Source organism: Ursus arctos, unplaced genomic scaffold (assembly GCF_023065955.2).
Source record: "Ursus arctos isolate Adak ecotype North America unplaced genomic scaffold, UrsArc2.0 scaffold_17, whole genome shotgun sequence".
In the NCBI taxonomy this organism is placed as follows: domain Eukaryota; kingdom Metazoa; phylum Chordata; class Mammalia; order Carnivora; family Ursidae; genus Ursus; species Ursus arctos.
In genome coordinates this window covers 42,409,273-42,428,455 of record NW_026622841.1, presented here as the reverse complement: position 1 = coordinate 42,428,455, position 19,183 = coordinate 42,409,273, and the positions used below count along the sequence as shown (strand labels likewise).

The following is a 19,183-nucleotide window of genomic DNA, read 5'->3' as shown; positions in this document are numbered from 1 at the left end:
TGTTAGAAGGAAGCCTTGGAATCAGGACTTTTAAGGAACAAGGATGCACAGAACCCCAGACTTCAACGTTCCATTAGAATCCTGGTCTTGTCATCAAAACATGCCTTACAAGACAGAGGTGTCTTGTTTTTCCAGCTCAACATAGGCCAAAACTTTTACCCAACAGAAATTTCCAGGCTGTCTTATCCTCAGTAGCAGATTATAGCTCTCAGAAAGCTGAGCCTAAGAACCAGTTCTGATGCTTAATGGAAGGGATTCAATGATCAGCTCTTGAGTAACTTGAGAAATAGGAATGTGAAGAGGGGGAGAAAGTTTATAATTTCAACATAAACGTTTGGTAAAAAGCATGTGGATATGATGAGTTCAGGCTAAGTGGTAAGTCTTCTCCTGTACTATGCTTTCAAAATAATTAATTTATTTAAGGTTTAAAAGTCATTTTGCACATGCCCCTTTTCTTTATTGGCCATGGTTTCATTTGGCTATAGTCAGGTAAGAATTGATTCACTTGCCCTCTTAACAATAGAGAACATTTGAGAGTAGAAAATGTCTTTAAATAAAATATCTGATCATCTCAATTACTTGGGATTTAGTTGATGTTCTGCTTTGGAAAATCTTGAAATTCAGCAAAGAGTTCTTGACAATATATTAAAATCCCTGTAGTCTCTGACAGGCAATTTTAACTTCTATCTTATCGTTTTCTTAGAAGCACATGATTTTATTCCATGAAGTTTTTGTTTTTCATAATAGGAACCTGATTTTTTATTTAAAAAATTTTTAAAAGATTTATTTATTTATTTTAGAGAGAGAGAGAGTGAGCATGAGCTAGGGGAGGGACAGAGGAAGAAGAATGGGGGTGAGAATCTCAAGCAGGCTTGATCCCACGACCCTGAGATCATGACCTGAGCCGAAACCAAGAGCCAGACACTTAACCAACGGCATCATCCAGGTGCCCCTAGGAACCTGATTTTGTAATGCCTTCCAGTGGGTCACTTGGTTATGGAAATTATTAGCATAATATTTTGTGGTCCTCAGACTCTAGATGATAGATAAAAGTAAGTTTTCTGTATCTAATACTGTCTTTCTGTGGATGAGGAATGGGCATAATGATGGGCATCCAGGAGTTATTGGCTGAGCTGACCTAAAATTTCAGGGTTCTTACTCTGAGAATATTATCCACTACACCATGCTGTCTCGGAAGTTTATCTCCTGGAAAGGGACTTCTGGGAAAGGAAAACTGAATACCCTTCCCTTGGAATCTCCTCTCTGGTCACCTTTCTTCCTGTCCTGGTTCCCAGCACTGGGGAGTGCTCAGCAGACCTCATCCAGGCACTCTAAGACAGTAGGTCTCTATCTTAGGTTACCCACCAAAAACCACCTGAAGAGTTTTGAAAAAAAAAAAAAAAAAATAGGGCTTCCATTTCTGACCATAATGGAATAACTAGCTTGAATGTGCTGTACTGCTGTAAATAAATGTAAAGCCAGACAGAGTATATGAGACGACTGTTTTTATGCATTGGACAGTCTGAGCAGAGGACTGTGGAATTTGAGAGAGTGAAAAGATAAGACCTGTGACCCACTTTTGCCTTGTTGCTCCTTTCCCAGCCTGAGAACAGGCAGATGGAGTCCAAGCAGAGAACAGCTATCTTGTGGAGCAGAGGAGAGGAGCTGGGGAGTACAGGTGGAGTCCACTGATGCAGGACACAAGAGGGAGTGATCCTGCAGATGGCAGTCCCAAAAGACAGCCTTGGGTGTCCCTGTAAGAGCCCAGCGTGTCCAGGAGCGGGGTCTGGGGGGCTGTCAGGTCTGACAGAGCTGTTGCACAGAGCCAGAGCTGCACGGAACCCCGAGGCCATGCACTGTTGGGAGAAGTTATTGGACTGGCCTGGCTACACCATGACTGAATTGTGTTCTGGCAGGTCGTGAGATCGCCGCTGTATCCTGTCGGGCCAATCAGGCTTGGTTTTATCTTTGGCTGAACTAGTTCTATAGTGTTTTATTTTCTTTGTCCTAAATTATGGTCCTTACTCTAAGGCATAGTCCTCATTCTCATTACATGGCCTCTCAGGGGCTCAACTGAATACCTTCCCCATACAAAGAAAACCACATCTATGCATATCGTACTCAAACTGCTGGAAACAAGAGATGCACAAAAAATCTTAATAGCAGCCAGAGAAAGAACACGCATCATATCCAAGTGAACAATGACACAAATGATGGCTAACTTCCGTCAGGCATAATGGCAGCCGGAAGCCTGTGGAACAGCATATGTGAAGTGCTGGGGAAAAACTGTCTCATCAGAAATCCCTCCTTCAATAATGAGGGCGAAATAAAAAGATATTTGGTTAAATAACAGCTTAGAAGAGTTGCCTGCAGACCTGTGCTACAGGAAATGCTAAGGAAAAGTCTTCAGGCTGAAGGCAAATGTTATCAGATAGAAACTTATAACTAAGTTAGGAATTCATTGAATTATAACTAAGTGAGGAACTAAGAGAAGCGATCAATAGGTGGGTAAATGATATGTCTTTAAAAGTTAAAAGATTATTTCAAGTAAAAATAATATTTACTGTGTGCATATAGAAATAAAGTATGTGACAAAGCACAAAAGATGGGCGTCGGTGAAATTATATTGTTATGAGATTCTTAGATTTTACTTAAACTAGTACAATATTAACTTTAAGTAGAGAATGAGAAGTTTGGGAGGCATATTATAATTCCTAAATAGCACTAAAAAGTATATAAAGGAATATATCTAAAACATGATGGAGTAAACAAAGTTAAAAACTTTGGAAAAGATATAGTATATTTACATATAAAAATAAAAATTAAAAAATACGTGTATATTTTATATTCTTATATCCATATTATATGTCCATATATATGGACATATAATATATATATTATATATATAGTGACAAAAGAAAATAATGTATATATTATATATAGTGACAAAAGAAATAATATTTATATATATATTATATATATAAAATATATATATTATATATATATAAAATATATATATTATATATATATTATATATATATAGTGACAAAAGAAAGCAGGCAGAAGAACAAAAGAACCGAAAAGAGATAGGACAAATAGAAAACAAATAAAAAGTTGGGAAAATTAGTCCAATCATAGCACAACAATTGCACTGACTATAAATGGACTAAGTACTCCAATTTTAAAAGCAGTACCTAACCTCATGCTCTCTGCAAGAGACGTATTTAATGACACTGACAGGTTGAAAATATAAAGGTAGAAAAAGATATAGAATGTGAACAGTAGTATAAACAGCGAGCATAAGAAAGTTTGGTGTATTTGGTTTAACATCAGATAAAGTAGATTTCAAGAAAAAGAGTATCACTAGTGCTAGAGACCATCCCTTCATATTGATCAAATGGTCAATTCACTAGAAAGACATGGCAGTCCAACGTGTACGTACCTAATCACATACGGAGCTCTAAGGTAAAGTTCTAAAGTGAAGCCCAAGAGACCCCTGATAGAACTAAAAGGAGAAACAGACAAATCCATAATCATGTTTGGAAATTTTATAACCTTTTTTATAGTGATAAAGAAATCAGACCCTCCCCCCCCACAAAGGTAAGAACATGGAACATTTGAACAACACAATAAACCAACTAGACCTGATGGCTATTTATAGAGGTACACCCAACAACCACAGAGTATGTATTCTTTTGTATTTTTTGAAATACAACTTATGATGAATCTTAAGTCTCAATAAGTTCAAATGAATGAAATACCACAGAATATTTTCTCTGACAAAAGCAGAATAATCTTAGGAAACAATAATACATTATTTAGAAAATCCCTACATTTTTAAAAATGAAACAAGAGATTTCTAAATAACTCATGAACAAAAGAAGAAATAAAAAGACAAGTTAGAATATATTTTGCCTGAGTGATACTGAAAACACAACATATTTAAATTTGGGGGATCCAACTAAAAGTGCTTAGAGGAAAATTTGCTCTAAATGCATGTATGATAAAAGAAGAATTGTTCGAGGTAAAAACAAACAAACAAACAAAGTTTATACATGGAGAATCTAGGAAAAAAAAAAGAGTAAACTGAACCCTAAGTAAGCTGAAGGAAGTTAAAACTAATGAGAAGAACAAAAATAAGAAGGAAAAAAACCCCTGAAGTTTTAAACATCAAAATTTCATTCTTGGAACAGCTTAATAAAATTGATTTTAAATAAATAAAATAAAATAAAAAACTATTTGTAAGATTGATAAGAAAAAAGGGGAAAATACTAATAAAGAATGTGAACCTCAATACAGATCGTATAGACATTAAAAATAATAAGGGGGATATTATTAAGAACTTTATGCCAATACATTCAAGAATTTAGATAGAATGGAATCATTCATTCAAAACACGACTTACCAAATCTGACACAGAAATGGAAAACAGAAAAACTCTTTATGTATAAAAGAAATTTAATTTATAATAATAAAGAAAAAGCCCATTGAAAAGAAAACTCCAGGCCTTGCTGGATTCACTGGTGAGTTCTTTCAGGTTTAAGTCTGAAATAACACTGATGTTGCAAAATATCTTTCCGAGAACAGAGGTGGAGGGAATAGTTCCTAACTCATTTTACAAGTTCATTGTAATTACAGACCAATATTACTCATAAGCACAGATGCAACAATTATTAACAAAATACTCTTAAGTTGAATCCTAAAATTCAACTTAAGTAGGATAATTCATTTTGTTTAATTGAGGCTTGTCACAAGAATGTAAAACTGGTTTGTTACTCAAAACATTTTCACTATATTTCATCATGTTACCAGGAAAAGAAGAAAGATCTTATAATTACTTTTATAGATACAGGGACAGCATTTGACAAAATTCAGAATTTATTCCTGAAAGGACAGCAAGCCAAGATGGGAGGTGAATTTGTCAATCTGATAAGGACTGCCTATGAAAAACATACAGCCAACATCACATTAAAGTGTCAAATGTTCAGCTCTTCCTCCATAAAATAAAAAACAGCATAAGAACATTCATTCTTAGCACTTTTACTCAACACTGTATCATATGTCCCAGCCAGTGAAATAAGGTAAGAAAATGAAGTAAAGGGCACAAATATTATAAAGAAAAAATAACTTCTGTTTTTTAAAGATTTGTAGGTGAGGCTGTTTACATTGGAAATCCTAAGGAATCTGTAAAATCTATTAGAATTAATAAGTAATCTGAGCAAAGTTGCAGTATACAAGGGGTGAAAAATTGGGGCGCCTGGGTGGCTCAGTCGGTTAGGTGTCTGCCTTTGGCTCATGTCATGATGCAGGGGTCCTGGGATCCAGTCCCATGGCAGACTCCCTGCTCAGCAGGGAGCCTGCTTCTCCTTCTCCCTCTGTCCCCTGCTCCTGCTCTCACTTTCTCTCTCTCTTGCTCTCTATCTCAAATGAATGGATAAAATCTTTTAAAAAAGGGTGGGGGTGAAAAATCAATACATTTCCATATTCTAAGAAAATAACGATTGGGGAAATACAGTTAAAGTTAAAAATATTATTCACCACAGTTTCAAAAAATAAAATAATTCAGGACAATTTAACAAAAGAGGTATAAGACTTCTATAATTGAAAACTACAAATATTGCTGAAAAATATAAAGGCTTAACTACATGGAGAGAGACATCATATTCATGGGTGGAGAGACACTATATTGTTAAGATATAAATTTCCTCCAACTCGATCTATAAATTCATGCAATTCCAATCATTCAAAGGAATTCTGAATCTGATTCTAAATTTTATAGGGAATAACAAAGACTCAGCCAATACAATCTTAACAAAGGAAAATAATGTTGGAGCGCTTATTCTACCTGATATCAGATTTATGACTTACAAAAATGAAATAGCCAGGACAGTGTGGTAAGAGCAGACAGACAGATTAATAGAACTAAATAGAGAGTCCAGAAACAGATCCAATTGATTTTCAGCAAAGGTCCCGAGGCAATTCAATGTAGGAAAGAAAATCTTTTCAGTAAATAGTGATAAAAAACTGGATTAAGTGCACAGAAGAGTAAACTTGATCTCTTTCTTGCAACATACACCAGAGTTTGACAAACTTTTCTGTAAAAGGTATGATAGTAAAACAAGTATTTTTAAATTGCTGGGCCATACAATCTGTTACAGCTATAGAACTTTGTCATTGTAGTGCAAAAGTAGCCATAGATAATATGCGACCACATGAATGAACCAGTGTTCAATAAAATTTCATCTAAATAAGAGCTGGTGGCACCTACTTGGTCTGCAAGCTCCAGTTGCCCAACTCTTGCCATTAAAAAAAAGTTAAATGGATCACACATCTACAAGAAAAAGCTAACACTATAAAGTTTCCAAAGCAAAATGTAGACTATCCTTGGAAACTTGAGGTAAGCGAAGATGTCTGAGATAGGACACAAAAACTCTAAAAGAAAAAAAAATGAACTTCTTCAAAATTAAAAAAAAAATCTGCTCATTAAAAGAAACCACAAAGAAAACACAAAAGACAATCCACAGACAAGGATAAAAATTTAGCTAAAATTAAAACACTGATGACATCACCACAGAAAAGCCATTTGTAAACATTTGCCAATACTCATTGACAAACACTTGAGATTAGTGCATTTCATTACTTGTAAATTTTTTTTAAGCCTTCTGCCTTTCAGCCTTTACATGAAAAACAAATTGTAACCTTGAACCCACAGCTTCCTTCATCCACTCCCCTTCCTTAAATTATGATTTGGTAGCTGTGGGTGGAGCCATAGTCAGGATTGACCGTAATTGGGGGGGACCACTACAAAGTGAAAATGCATGGTACCCGTGTTCAGAATTATTAAAAACGTCAATATGACAACAGCAGAGCAACTCAAGAGAGGAGCTTTTCCAAGCATGGCCCTTTGTGACGGCAGAGACGGTGTGCCCATGAAGCCAGCCCTGGCCACAGAAACCATATTTTGTAAAAAGCTCTCTAATGATTCTCATGAGCAAACTGGGTTGAGATCCATTTGGAGCACACTGATCTGCAGAGTCACTCGGAGTGACCTGTAAACTAGTACAAATTCCAACAATTATACGCTTGACTGGAATGGACTACTATTTCAAAAAATGAAGACACCGTTGTAATCAGTAAAATACATTTTAACATTCCTAAATTAATATACATTTTATTATTTTGTGTGAATGAATTCTAAAAGCACGCTGCCTGATGATCAAAGGGAATGCTTGCACTTGAAAAGGTTGGGATTCTCTGCTTTATTACCTATGACCATACCTAGGTCATAACAATGTTGTCTTCTGACAGTAGGCACAGCAACAGGAATGGAGTCCCTTTTCTACTAAAACACCCATTCACTACGTTACATCCTTAGTAGTACAATTCGAAAACTACTGGGTTATATCCTAATTATTTATTTTCTAACGAATATCTTTATAATTTATATTTTAGACAAAAGGCTATTGCAAAACCCCGAATATTCTAGATCAGCAGGCGATGGGAAACAGGCAAATGTGTACCAGGAAGTGGTAAAATGGCCGGAAAAGGTAGCTCAGGAAAAGCAGTGCTCTAAGGTTGCCATTATTTAAATGACTGAACCATATGCAAGTCATTTATTTAGGAAAGAATTTATTAGAACGTTTAATAAAAGCATAATAAAACTTCCATAGTTCACAAATTATGTATTAAGTAATTTCAAATGGCTGAAAAAGAAAACCAGGAGATCTGTAAACCTTGTAAAACCAGGAGACTGTGTAAACACATTCATTTTTTTATTCAACCATGTGTTTTTAGCCATCTCTGATATGTCTGGCATTGTTCTGGCTGCCGACGGATTTTATCAGTAAATGACAGCGCCCTCCTGCCACGGGTCTCATGTGCCAGCCGGGGGATTAGGGATGGTTGGTAAAGCACATGAGGGTTTCACATTACTGAGTCCTAGCGCTCACAAAAATCATTTAAATGGAAAAGTCATACAAACACCAATCCAGGGAAACCAGAGTGAAGGGAAAATATGTAACACCCAGGAGAGGTTCATATATAATTTCAGAACTTAAAAAGTTTGAAAAAATAATGAGACTAAACCAAAAAAAATTATTTTGATTTTTGAGTATTTCATCAAAATAAGGCAAGCAAGTTCCATGGGGCAAACGAAAATGAAGGCCGAATTGCATGTACCAAACGTTGGGAGCGGTGGGAAAAGTGAATCCTAGGAATAAGCTATTTCCTTTGAAAATACTGGAAGTTCTATTTGTGTGCCTACAGCCTTGTATATTGGGGATAACCGTTGCAACGCAAAACAGATGATGAGTAAGTGGGTTATTATTTTTCCAGTTGAAAGTTTTTCGCTGCCGTTAAAACACATTTTAAATCTTAGGAAAATGCATATGGTATCAAAATTATTAATATTTGTTGAGTGCTCACCGTATTCTAGGCACTATGATAATTGATCTGTGCATATTACCTTTCTGTCCTTCCGACTCATCTGTGGAGGAGTTTTATTCACTGAGAATTGGGGGAATGTTTACCCACAATCCCAACGCTGGGAAATGGGAGAGCAGGGATTCAAACCAAGATTACTGTGACATTAAAACGCCATGCTGTATATGACAGTTACATGCTCACCAGAGCCTGTGGTTGATGGCATACATTCGTTTGCTCAACGAAAATTTAATTGAGCAACTACCATATATATTAAACGAGTGCTCTGCAGTCTATCCATTTAACCATCTTGACAACTAGAAGTACTTTTCTGTATCCCCACCGTACAGATAAGAAATTGGCTAAGAGGATGTGACTTATAGAGATCTTACGGCTAGTAAACAGCCTTGGCTTAACCCCAGATCTGTTTTACCTCACAGTTTACCATTATATCAAAGATTTCATTATACAGGTTTTTCCTGCTATTCCGCAGTGCAGCGTTCCCTTGAAATTTTTTGTAAGCTGAAATGGCATAAAGTAAAGAAGCAATTACCATTAATATATATGGGAAATTTTTTGAGTGTTCCCAGACCCCAAAACTCACTTCTCTTAGGCTTTTCGGATGCCTTAGGACACATCTTGTTAAGAGATGCACAGAATAAATGGAGATAAAGCACAGATGTTCACAGACACAGTTCAAAGCTGTGGGGGCTGGATGCTGAGAAGTTGAGAGCAGTTCCTGGGGAAGAAGCTTGGCAGGGCCACGCTGGCTGTTCTGGGGCTAAGCTGCCTCTATACTGACTCACTGTAATGCAGTGCTGAATGCTACTTCTGCTTTTTAATTTTTGCGGGGGGCGGGGAGTGGAAATCCTCCTCGGATTTCTTTTTGTTAGCAAAAATAGGTACTAGTGTAGGTCTTGCATGAAAGCAAAGTGGCATAAAGCAAACTTCAGAAAAGCTGGGGGATACGTGTATCATGTTTCCTCCCACACTTGGATAGTGTTAAGGGAACATAATTTCTCTTCTTCTCTTATATAATTCCATTTTGGATGACATTCGACATTTTTACTGTAACTTCCTCTTTCTATACTTGTCTTCTCGTTTTTCTTGTGTGTCTCTGGAAGACCAAGTCCATGCCTTTTTCGTCTCTGCATTCCAGCATCCAACACATTACCAGGCACATGGCTGTGGCATGTTTCATGACTGCATTTGGTGAATTTTCCCAATTTAAAAATTATCAGAAAAGGTAGGTGAATAAATGTTTCTGGAATATTGGGATGAAGTGTTTTTGTCTATTGGGTATCTGAAAAAGACACCTAGAATGTAAATTAGTACGTGAAGCCATCATCTTAAGAGAATAATAGAGACGCGATGAAAAGAAATAGAGACTAGCATCCGGGTTGATTTCAAGACAGTGGTCCCAGGAGCCCAGAGATAAACAGGTCTCACCAAAAGGCAGCTTGCTTTGGGCATTTATAAGAAAATTTCTGAGGGAGTTACAAAGCACTGTGGCTCTCCTTTCTTCCCAGGAGATGTGAGCACAAGGGATCGGAATGATGGAGGTAACAAGCAGTCTGAGCTTTATGTTTCCCTTTCTCTCCGAGGCACTCATCAATTTTGCGTGCTATAAATGCAAGCTGGTGTCTCTGACTGAAGAGAAGGTGAAAAGGTGAAAAGGATTGAGGAATGCCTTTCAGTACTCTCATAAAATAAGAAAGCTCGGAAGGAGAAGGTTCTGGGGAGAAGGCAGGAATAGAAATGGGTGTCAAAGGTTGTAGCTATAAAAATGTAACATAGAAGAAAAAGAAAGTTCTTCTACAGCATGTATAGTATTCTTCTTATGGTAGGTAATTCTTGGCATACTAAATATAAATAGTGTGACAAACTCCGGGGGAAAAAAAAAAGCAAAAAGAAGGTGATTCACTACCGCTGGGAGATGTAAATGTAATCTAAGTGCAGTGAACAGTGAAGGTTAAAGCAAAGATTATTCTCATCTTAGATTGTAAGCCCTTTGGGGGCAGAGACCATACCACAGATGACTTTCTATCTCCAGGAGCTTACACAATGCCTAACACACTAGTGTCTGTTGGAGAAAAAAGTAAACATACACACAAGTACATACAAACAGGAACCAGGGAGACAGTAGATATCTCTGAAATACATGATAGCTTTGTCACTCTCAGAGTATTTAAAAGAAAAGAAGCAGGAAATACATAGATTTTTTTTTTCCTGCCTGAGATTATTCTTGATGACACTGATCAGAAGTTAGACTATTCCCATCAGAAAGAACTAGTCAACAGTTAAAAACAGAATAGAAACTAGTGAGCTCGAGTGAGCAGCACCCAGTATGAATGATGACAGCCTCGGGTATAAAGTCAGTGATCCGAAGAAAAGGACACAGACAGAGAGAACCAACATCGGAGGGTCCCTCCAAAGACTTACACCCAGAGGTGGGGAGCAAATACTAAAGGAGATAACGGCTGGCATGCGGAAGGGGCAAGAAAAAAGAAAGCTTACAAAAGTAGGCAAAAGGTAGGATGTACAAGAGGAACTGAACTAACAAGGGATGAACTGAGTCAACTGCAAAGGGAGTTTGCAAATTTTCGGTAATGAATAAAAGAAAGCAACAGATCCAAACGCAGAAAATCAATATTGAGACACTGTATTAGGCAGCCCTAATAACCCGACTACTGATGAGGAACCCAAATTTAACTGGTTACCAAACTCTAGCTGACAGAGAGCATGGGCTCAGTAAGTTTTTGAAGAATCAGTGGAACTATAATTAATATAACTGTATAAATTTAACTATCTAAATGCTTAACTATAGAAATGTGTACGCTCATCAAAGTGTGGATCACTTTGCCTACATGCACAATCCTGGAGCTCGAGTCGGGCAATTCAGGGTGAACTGATTCGATGACTCGTGACCATATGGTTTCCGGGCAGCGATGGACTAGGACCATGCCTCTCTGGGTTTACCTGACTCTCTAGTTATCTGGCAGAGAAGAACAAGGCATTATATTCTTGACACTCTGAAATTCACTTCAACGAATCCTTTTAATCAGGAACTAGCAGTTTGGGGGAGTAGAAATTGATAGGTCTCTGCTAAAGGACTGTAGAGATCATGTATCAGGAAGCAAAAGCATGAGGTGGGATGGTGAGAACTTTTATAGACTTATCAAACTCCTGAGATGTTACCCACTTTTCAGAGAATCAGATTTAAGGCTATCCCCATAAGAAACTTGAAATGCATTTCTAATAGAATGGTTAATATTTTTTAAAGTAATAAATCCTTTGAAAGATTTGAACCCTCTCCCTAGAAAAATGCACGTAAACAAAAATTAACAAACAATTTTGTGGGATTCTGCGAATCCTTTAAAGTGCACCCATGAAGACATATGGAGTCCGTAGAATTTAGGTTAAGAAATTGCTCCGGTGACTTTCATGTCTTGAGAAAAAACCTAAGGGACTTGGGAAAGAAGAGAACTTGCATTTTTGGCTATGTTTTAAATTTAAAGTTGTGACTTCCTAAGATATGAGAATTTAATGGTGTCAAAATTACAGTTTAACTTATGAGTCCAGGGGAAAAAAAATTAAGTTTTTTATAACATTGAGATAAACTTTTTCTGAGCATTTAACTGATAGCTTTGAGTCTCAGGTAGACTAAATAATTAAAATATACTGCCTCCCCCAAGTATTTAAATCACAAATTCTGTGTTATATTAGAAGACAGAACTGAGTCATTTCAAAATAAATTAAAAAGAATAAAATGAAGATCAGAGAGATATTTCCTCTAGGAGCAAGAGTCTGGAATGGGTAACAGAGCTAAGAAACACTGAAGACACTGACCTAAAGAGCAGTGAAAAGGAAACAAGTAGGAAATTATCTCAAATAAAAATGCAACGATCTGACAGAGACAGAGACAGAGAGAGAGACTCCAGTTTGCCTTATGTTCTTCAGTCGATTTTCTGTAAACCTATTAACAAAAGGAAAGAAAAGAAATCCTATCAGAGATATCAAAATCACCATGGGAAGCTTCCAACAAAGCATGAGAAACTAAAATGTCTTCTTACTGTTGGCAAGTTTTAGATCCCCTTGAAATACAAGCTTCAACCTCACTGACTCTAATGGGAACTCTGTGTGTCCCCAGAGAAGGGACTCACCCAGTCAAAAGCTGCACAACTAAGCACCATAAATCACATTGGAAATGTGCCTAGGAGCTGAATCCACCGCCAACAGCCATGCAAACGCCCTCCGACTGAATAAATCTTGACTTATTAGAAAGCCGATTATCAGGAAAAATTAGGGACCCATTTAAAATATTCTGTATGGCTCTGGGGAGCTACCTGGGAATGATATGCATATCAGAGTCTCATTTAGATGCTGTTGTTTCAGATCTAAACCTCTAACACACAAAGAGAAGCCAAGTAGTTTGTTCTCCTACTCTGAATGTAATTTTGAACGTCAAAGAAGGAAGTCTTTCTTCAAACCACGGAGAGAAGGCATAGCCTGAGGAGTAGAAACAAAAGCAATTTTCTTAAGTCTTTGTATTTGGCAATATACCAACAAAATGGACAAAACTAAACTGTCCTCCCCATAAATACTTTCGAACCATTGCGCAGTGATACACAGTCTAGTAGTTTGCTGAAATTCTAACTATGGCTCCTCATTTTCCTGTGGATGAAATTCCATCTAGTTTGCTGTTTTGATTTTCACAAGGTTGATTTCTTTGCCAGAACCCTCGGTGCAAAACTCAACAGAACCCACTCAAGGTGGGGAGGAGTTAGAGCTGTGTGGGGGATCTTGTGTGGGGGAAGCCATAAGCGTAATTTCAAATCACTGGTCCCCTTGCTGAAACAGTAACCTACTCATCCTACTCTCTGGTGTTTAAAATGTCGAAGTTATATCTCAATTTCTTTGGTTTGTACCAAAGAGACACTTTGCTCCTTAAAAGACAAACATCTCTTAAAAAGAGAGGACTTCTTAGTTTATTAATCATTTGGAATTTACTGTGGTTAACATGTAATATCCTTTCCTGAAAGTCTCTCTTAATGGCAAAGTCACTACATTGGACATTTGCATGTATTACATGCAAGAGAATTAGCAAAGTCATTTTTATTTCATGGTATAGAAGAGCATTAAACATTTTTTTCTTTTGAGATTTATGTTGACACTAATTTATGTCAGAAAAAGTTGCTATTTTTAACAGATCAAGTGCAGTCGACATCTGATTACTAAACCAACTGAAGTTGGATTATTCATGATATAGCAGAAAACAAACTTTTAACATATTAATTGAAAAATATGATTTCTGCCAGTAATTGAGCATGAGTATAAAATATTCTCCCAATTCATTTTAAACATCTTTGAAAACACACATATTTACATTAGCCTGAGCAACTGTCCACATTTTCATGATGAATCTGCTATAGTTTTTCCTGGGCTCCCCTCAATTCAAGGAAAATAGCTTCTTAAAAAGAGGAGTGAATATCGCAACCTAGGATATCCTCCACTACTTGTTCTCCAGTCTACTATAGTCAACCCTCTTGACGTTATTAACAGATTAAAGTTACCCAAAAAGATTTCTAAGGTGTCTGGGGTTTTAAAAGTATAAAGTCTCAGAAGGCCACTTCTGCCTGCTAAAATGGATACTTAGGAACTCCAGCAGCCAAGCCCAGCAGTGGGCTATAAAAGCAGGAAAAACAGGTGTTAAGTGCTCTTCTTTAAACCCAGGGGGCTTCTGGACCAAGGGAATCCTGAATGAGGAATCCTGGATCCTGTATCAGATCTACGGGTAAGAAGGCCTCTGTAGGAAAAGTGAGTAGAAACACTATATGGATGTCACGATCACTGTGAAAATCGTATTTGATTTCTTACAAAACACAAAAAACAAAACATGAAATCAACACCATTGATGGTCTTATAACCATTAAAGAAATTAAATTTTAAATTAAAATTCTCCTACAAAAATTTTTTTCAGGCCCAGATGGCATCACTTGATAATTCTACCAAACATTTAAAGAATTAACACCAATTTCACACTATCTTTTCCAGTAGTAGAAGAGGAACACTTCCTAACTTATTTTAGTATTATGCTGATACTAAAACCAAAGATAGTTTTTTTAAAAAAGGAAAGAAACGAAAGAAAGCTACAGACGAATATCTTTCAGGAATTTAGAGGCAAAAACACTCAATTAAATATTAGCAAATCAAATCCAACAATATAGATATTAAATATATAGGAATATAGATATTAAATATATATTATTTATGTAATATATAAAAGAAAAACCAAGCGGGATTTATTCCAGATATGCAAGGCTAATCCAACATTCAACAGTTAGTGTAATCTACCATATCAACAAGATAAAGGAAAAAAGTCATATAATCATATCAATTGATACAGAAAATGCTGTTGACAAAATCCAATACACATTCGTGATAAGAACTTTCAGAAAACTAGGAACAGAGGGGAATGTCCTCAAATAGGAAAAAAGCTTATGCAAAAAACCTACAGTTAACATCACACTTAATGGTGAAAGACTGAATGGTTTCCATGTAAGACTGGGAAGAAAGCAAGAAAGTCTGGTCTCACTATTCTTATTCAAAATAGTATTGGAAGTTCTGGCCATTATAATAAAGCCACACACACACACACACACACACAAAACCCCCCAAAACCCTCTTCATATTGGAAAGGAAGAAGCAAAACCATTGCTATTTATAGACTCCATAATCTACAGAACACCTTTTAGAATAAGTGAGCTCAGTAAGAGTGAAAAATATTAGATAAAAATACAAAAAAAAGAACAAAACAAAACCCTCAATAGCATTTCTATCAACTAACAATGAACATTTGGAAACTGAAATTTAAAACACAGTATGATTTATAATTGCCCCCCAAAATAAAATATTTCAGTATAAATCTAAAGACAAAATCTGACTTCCAAAAATTACAAAATACCGATGAAAGAAATCAAAGACCAAAATAAATGAAGACAAATACAATGTTCATGGATTGAAAGACACAACATAGTTAAGATGTCGATTTTCCCCAAATTGATCCATAGGTTGAATAAAATTCCTATCAAAATCCCAACAAGCTTTTTTTTTTTTTTTTTTAAACATCAACAAACTTACTCTAAAATTTATATATAAAGGAGCCTGGAGGTTAAAATAGCTAAAACGATTTTGAAAACGGAGAATAAAGGGGTAAATATTATTTACCTGATGAAAAGATTTATTGTATAGCTACAGTAACAAATATCAACCATAGACACATGGATCAATGGGTCAGTATAAAGAACCTAGAAACAGACCCTAACACATATGCCCAGCTGGTTCTGACGCTGATGAAACGCAATTGAGTGAAAAAGGACAGTGCTTTCAACAAATTGTTCTGGAGCAGTCAGACATGAAGCAGCCGCAGAAGTAAACTTTCATGTGAGCCTCACGCCTTATACAAAAATTAATTCAAACTGGCTTACATACTTAAGTGTAAAACATAAAACCACAGAACTTTTAGAAAAAAACATGGGAGCAATTCCTCATTAATTAGGGCTACGCAAAGAGTTCTTAGGCTTGACACCAAAAGAATGAGTCATAAAAGGACAAGTTGATAAAGTGGATCTCATTAAAATTAAAAGCTTTTGTTCTACAAAAGCCCCTGTTAAACAGATAAAAAGACAAGCTACAGACTGGGGAAGAAGTACTGCAAACCATCCATTTTGACAAAAGAATTGTATTTAGAATATGTAAAGAATTGTTAAAATCAGTAGTTAGAAAATATAGTTAGAAACTAGGCAAAAGACATACACAGACATTTCACTAAAGAGGACGTATAGATGGCTAATAAGTCCATGAAAATATGTTCGACATCATTAGCCATTGGAGAAATAAAAATTAAAACCAAATGTAAGGTTACACAGCTATTGGAATGGCTAACGTTAAAAAAGCAAACAGTAGTAACACCAAATACTGGTGAGCACGCAGAGAAGCTCGGTCACTCAAACGTTGCTAGTGGGAATGTCAAATGGTATAGCCACTCTGGTGGAAAAAAGTTGGCAGTCTTTTTTCAAAGCTATACATATGCTTAAAATGTTTATCACAGTCTAGCAATTGCATTCTTGGGCATTAATTCCAGAAAAGTGGAAACTTATGTTCACACAAACACGTATTCTTGAATATTCATAGCAGCTCTCTGTGTAATAGCCCCAAACTGGAAACAACCCAAATGCCCTTCAAGGGTGAGCGTGAAACAAAGCTCGGTGCAGCCATACCATGGAATGCTACTCAGCAAGAGAAAGGTGCAAGCTATCCAAATGTAACTTGGATGGATCTCAAGGAAATTTGAATGAGTGGGGACAAAAAGCCCATCTCAAAATGTTACATATTGTATGATTCCATTATATAGTATTCTTGAAATGACAAAGGATAGAATTGAAGAACAGATGGGTAGTTGCCAGGGCTTTGGAAGGGGTAGGGAGGGAAGTGACTGGCTATGAAAGGGTCAGATGAGGGATCGTCGTGATGTTCCAAAAGGAGGTGATGTTCTGCATGTTGGCCGTTGTGGTGGGCACTCAGATCTAGACAGTGATGAAACTGCATACAGCTACATACATACACGCACATGTAAATGCATGGAAAGCTGGCAAAATCTTACTAAGTTCAGCAGACTGTAAAAACAAAACAAAACATTGAATTTCAGACAAGACCATTCCAAGACATTATTCTTGTCAGTAACAGCTGTTACCACACTGACCACAACACAGCACCAATTTACAGAGACACATTAACACAAAGACTTGGTAGGTTGACTCATTTATTTCAAAACTTGCATCTTCAGCTGTAATGAGCCTCGTTATTAGAGACACTGACCTCTATCTTGAAGGTGCTTCCATTTCTTAGTCAATTAGAATTTAGAAAAAATAGGGATAGGGGCAGAATAGTGGGTTAGTAAAATTTCAGAATCTTCAAGGTTCTTGATTCCGTGTTAATAGTAATTCCTAAATTTCACCTATGTAAGCAGAACCTGGGTTACTATCAGCTTCCCACCCCATCCATCAGGTGTTTTTGAGAACTCCCAAAGGATATCTCATGTGTGTCCATTAACAGTTATTTTATTTTCTCCCTCTCTCCAGCGCCCCGGATTGAAATCTGCTGCTCTTGATGGCCCTGGTGGAGAGCACCTCACTATTGCTAAAGTCTTCCTTTAGATTGTTGACATCTCTGACAAACATGGTGTGTTCAGTGCCACCAATACACAAAACTAAGTGCAAAAGGGATATAAAATATATTTTATTACAATGAAATCATGGTCTTCTTTCTGATTCTGCCATATTTATCACCTGGGCAGCAGAGCATATCAACGGTGATGCAGTCTCTGGATAGTTCCTTGAGCCTCTGCCCAGAGTCCCTCTTTGGAACTTTAAGGGATCCATGTTGGATCTAAGGCACCCAGCTGAGACCTACAACGGTCTGTAGTCTCCATGGTAACTAAGACCTGCTACTCACCCCATGCTGTCCTCCCCATTTTCGGCCAGCCTCCATGCATTCGTGAAAACCCATTTCTTAATTATTCTTTCACTAAAACAAAATCTAGAATGCTTTCTGCACTCATCACTTTTGATATGCTCTTTCTTATGGAAATTGTCACAAGGACTTCAAATTAGAGTTTCAAAGATTTGTCATTGCTAAGACTCTCTGAGGCATCATAGTTTATAGAAACCTATTGCTCTAAAGAGTTTTACTACTGTCATATAGACACCAAGAATGGTGTTGAGATACCAGTAATTTATCGAAAATCCTTATTTAAAAAAAAATGTCGATTACCTTCAAAATGAGTATATATCCAATTTACCTGGAGAGTCAGTTTTATTGGAAGCAAAATGTATAAAAGTAGATCATAAGGACAAGTACATAAATAATATCTAATAATAAAATCATATTTTAGAGATAGATGGGATTTTTTCATAATAGCTTTATTGCAGTATAATTCACCCATCATATAATTCACCCATTTAAAGTATACCACTCAATGGTTTTTAGTATATTTAAAGTGGTCCAACCATCACCACAATCAATTTTAGAACATATTCATCACTCAAGAAAGGAATTCTATACCTGTTAGCAGGTATAGAATTTCTCATCCTTCTACTCTTCTCTCCAGACCCAAGCAACAACTATAATTTCTGTCCCAACAGACTTGTTTGTTCTGGACTCCCATGTAAATGGAATCATGTAATATGTGGTCTGTTGTAACTGGTTTCTTCCACTTCGCACAATATTTTCTAGGCTCATTCATGTTATGGTCTGTATCAGTACTTCATTACTTTTTTATGGATATGAATATCTCTTTTTAGGAATAATATCCCATTTTATGGACAGATTGCATTTCGTGTATTCATCAATTGATGGATAATTGGCTACTTTTGGCTACTAAGAATAATGCTACTATGAACATTCGTATACAAGTATTTGTGTGGATGTATGTTTTCACTTCCCTTGAGTATATACTTAGAATTTGAATTACTGGGTCATGTGATAACTCCATTTTCAACATCTTGAGAAACTGCAAAACTATTTCCAAACTGGCTGTACCATTTTCCATTCTTACCAGCAAGGTATGAGGGTTCCAATTTCTCTTTATCCTCATAACACTTGTTATTGTCTTTTTTGTTACAGTCTTCCTAGTTGATATGAAGTAGTATCTCACTGTGATTTTGATTTGCATTTCCCTAAAGACTAATAACAGTGATGAGTA

The 19,183-nt window shown here is 36.5% G+C and overlaps 1 long non-coding RNA gene across 1 annotated transcript; it reads left to right on the top strand.

Moving 5' to 3' along the window:
- The first annotated feature begins 9,544 nt into the window (after positions 1-9,544).
- LOC123000902 (uncharacterized) lies at positions 9,545-17,719 on the top strand. Its single transcript, XR_006409275.1, has 3 exons — positions 9,545-9,667; positions 14,155-14,238; positions 17,562-17,719. It is a non-coding gene; the product is annotated as an uncharacterized LOC123000902 (long non-coding RNA).
- The last annotated feature ends 1,464 nt before the right edge of the window (positions 17,720-19,183 follow it).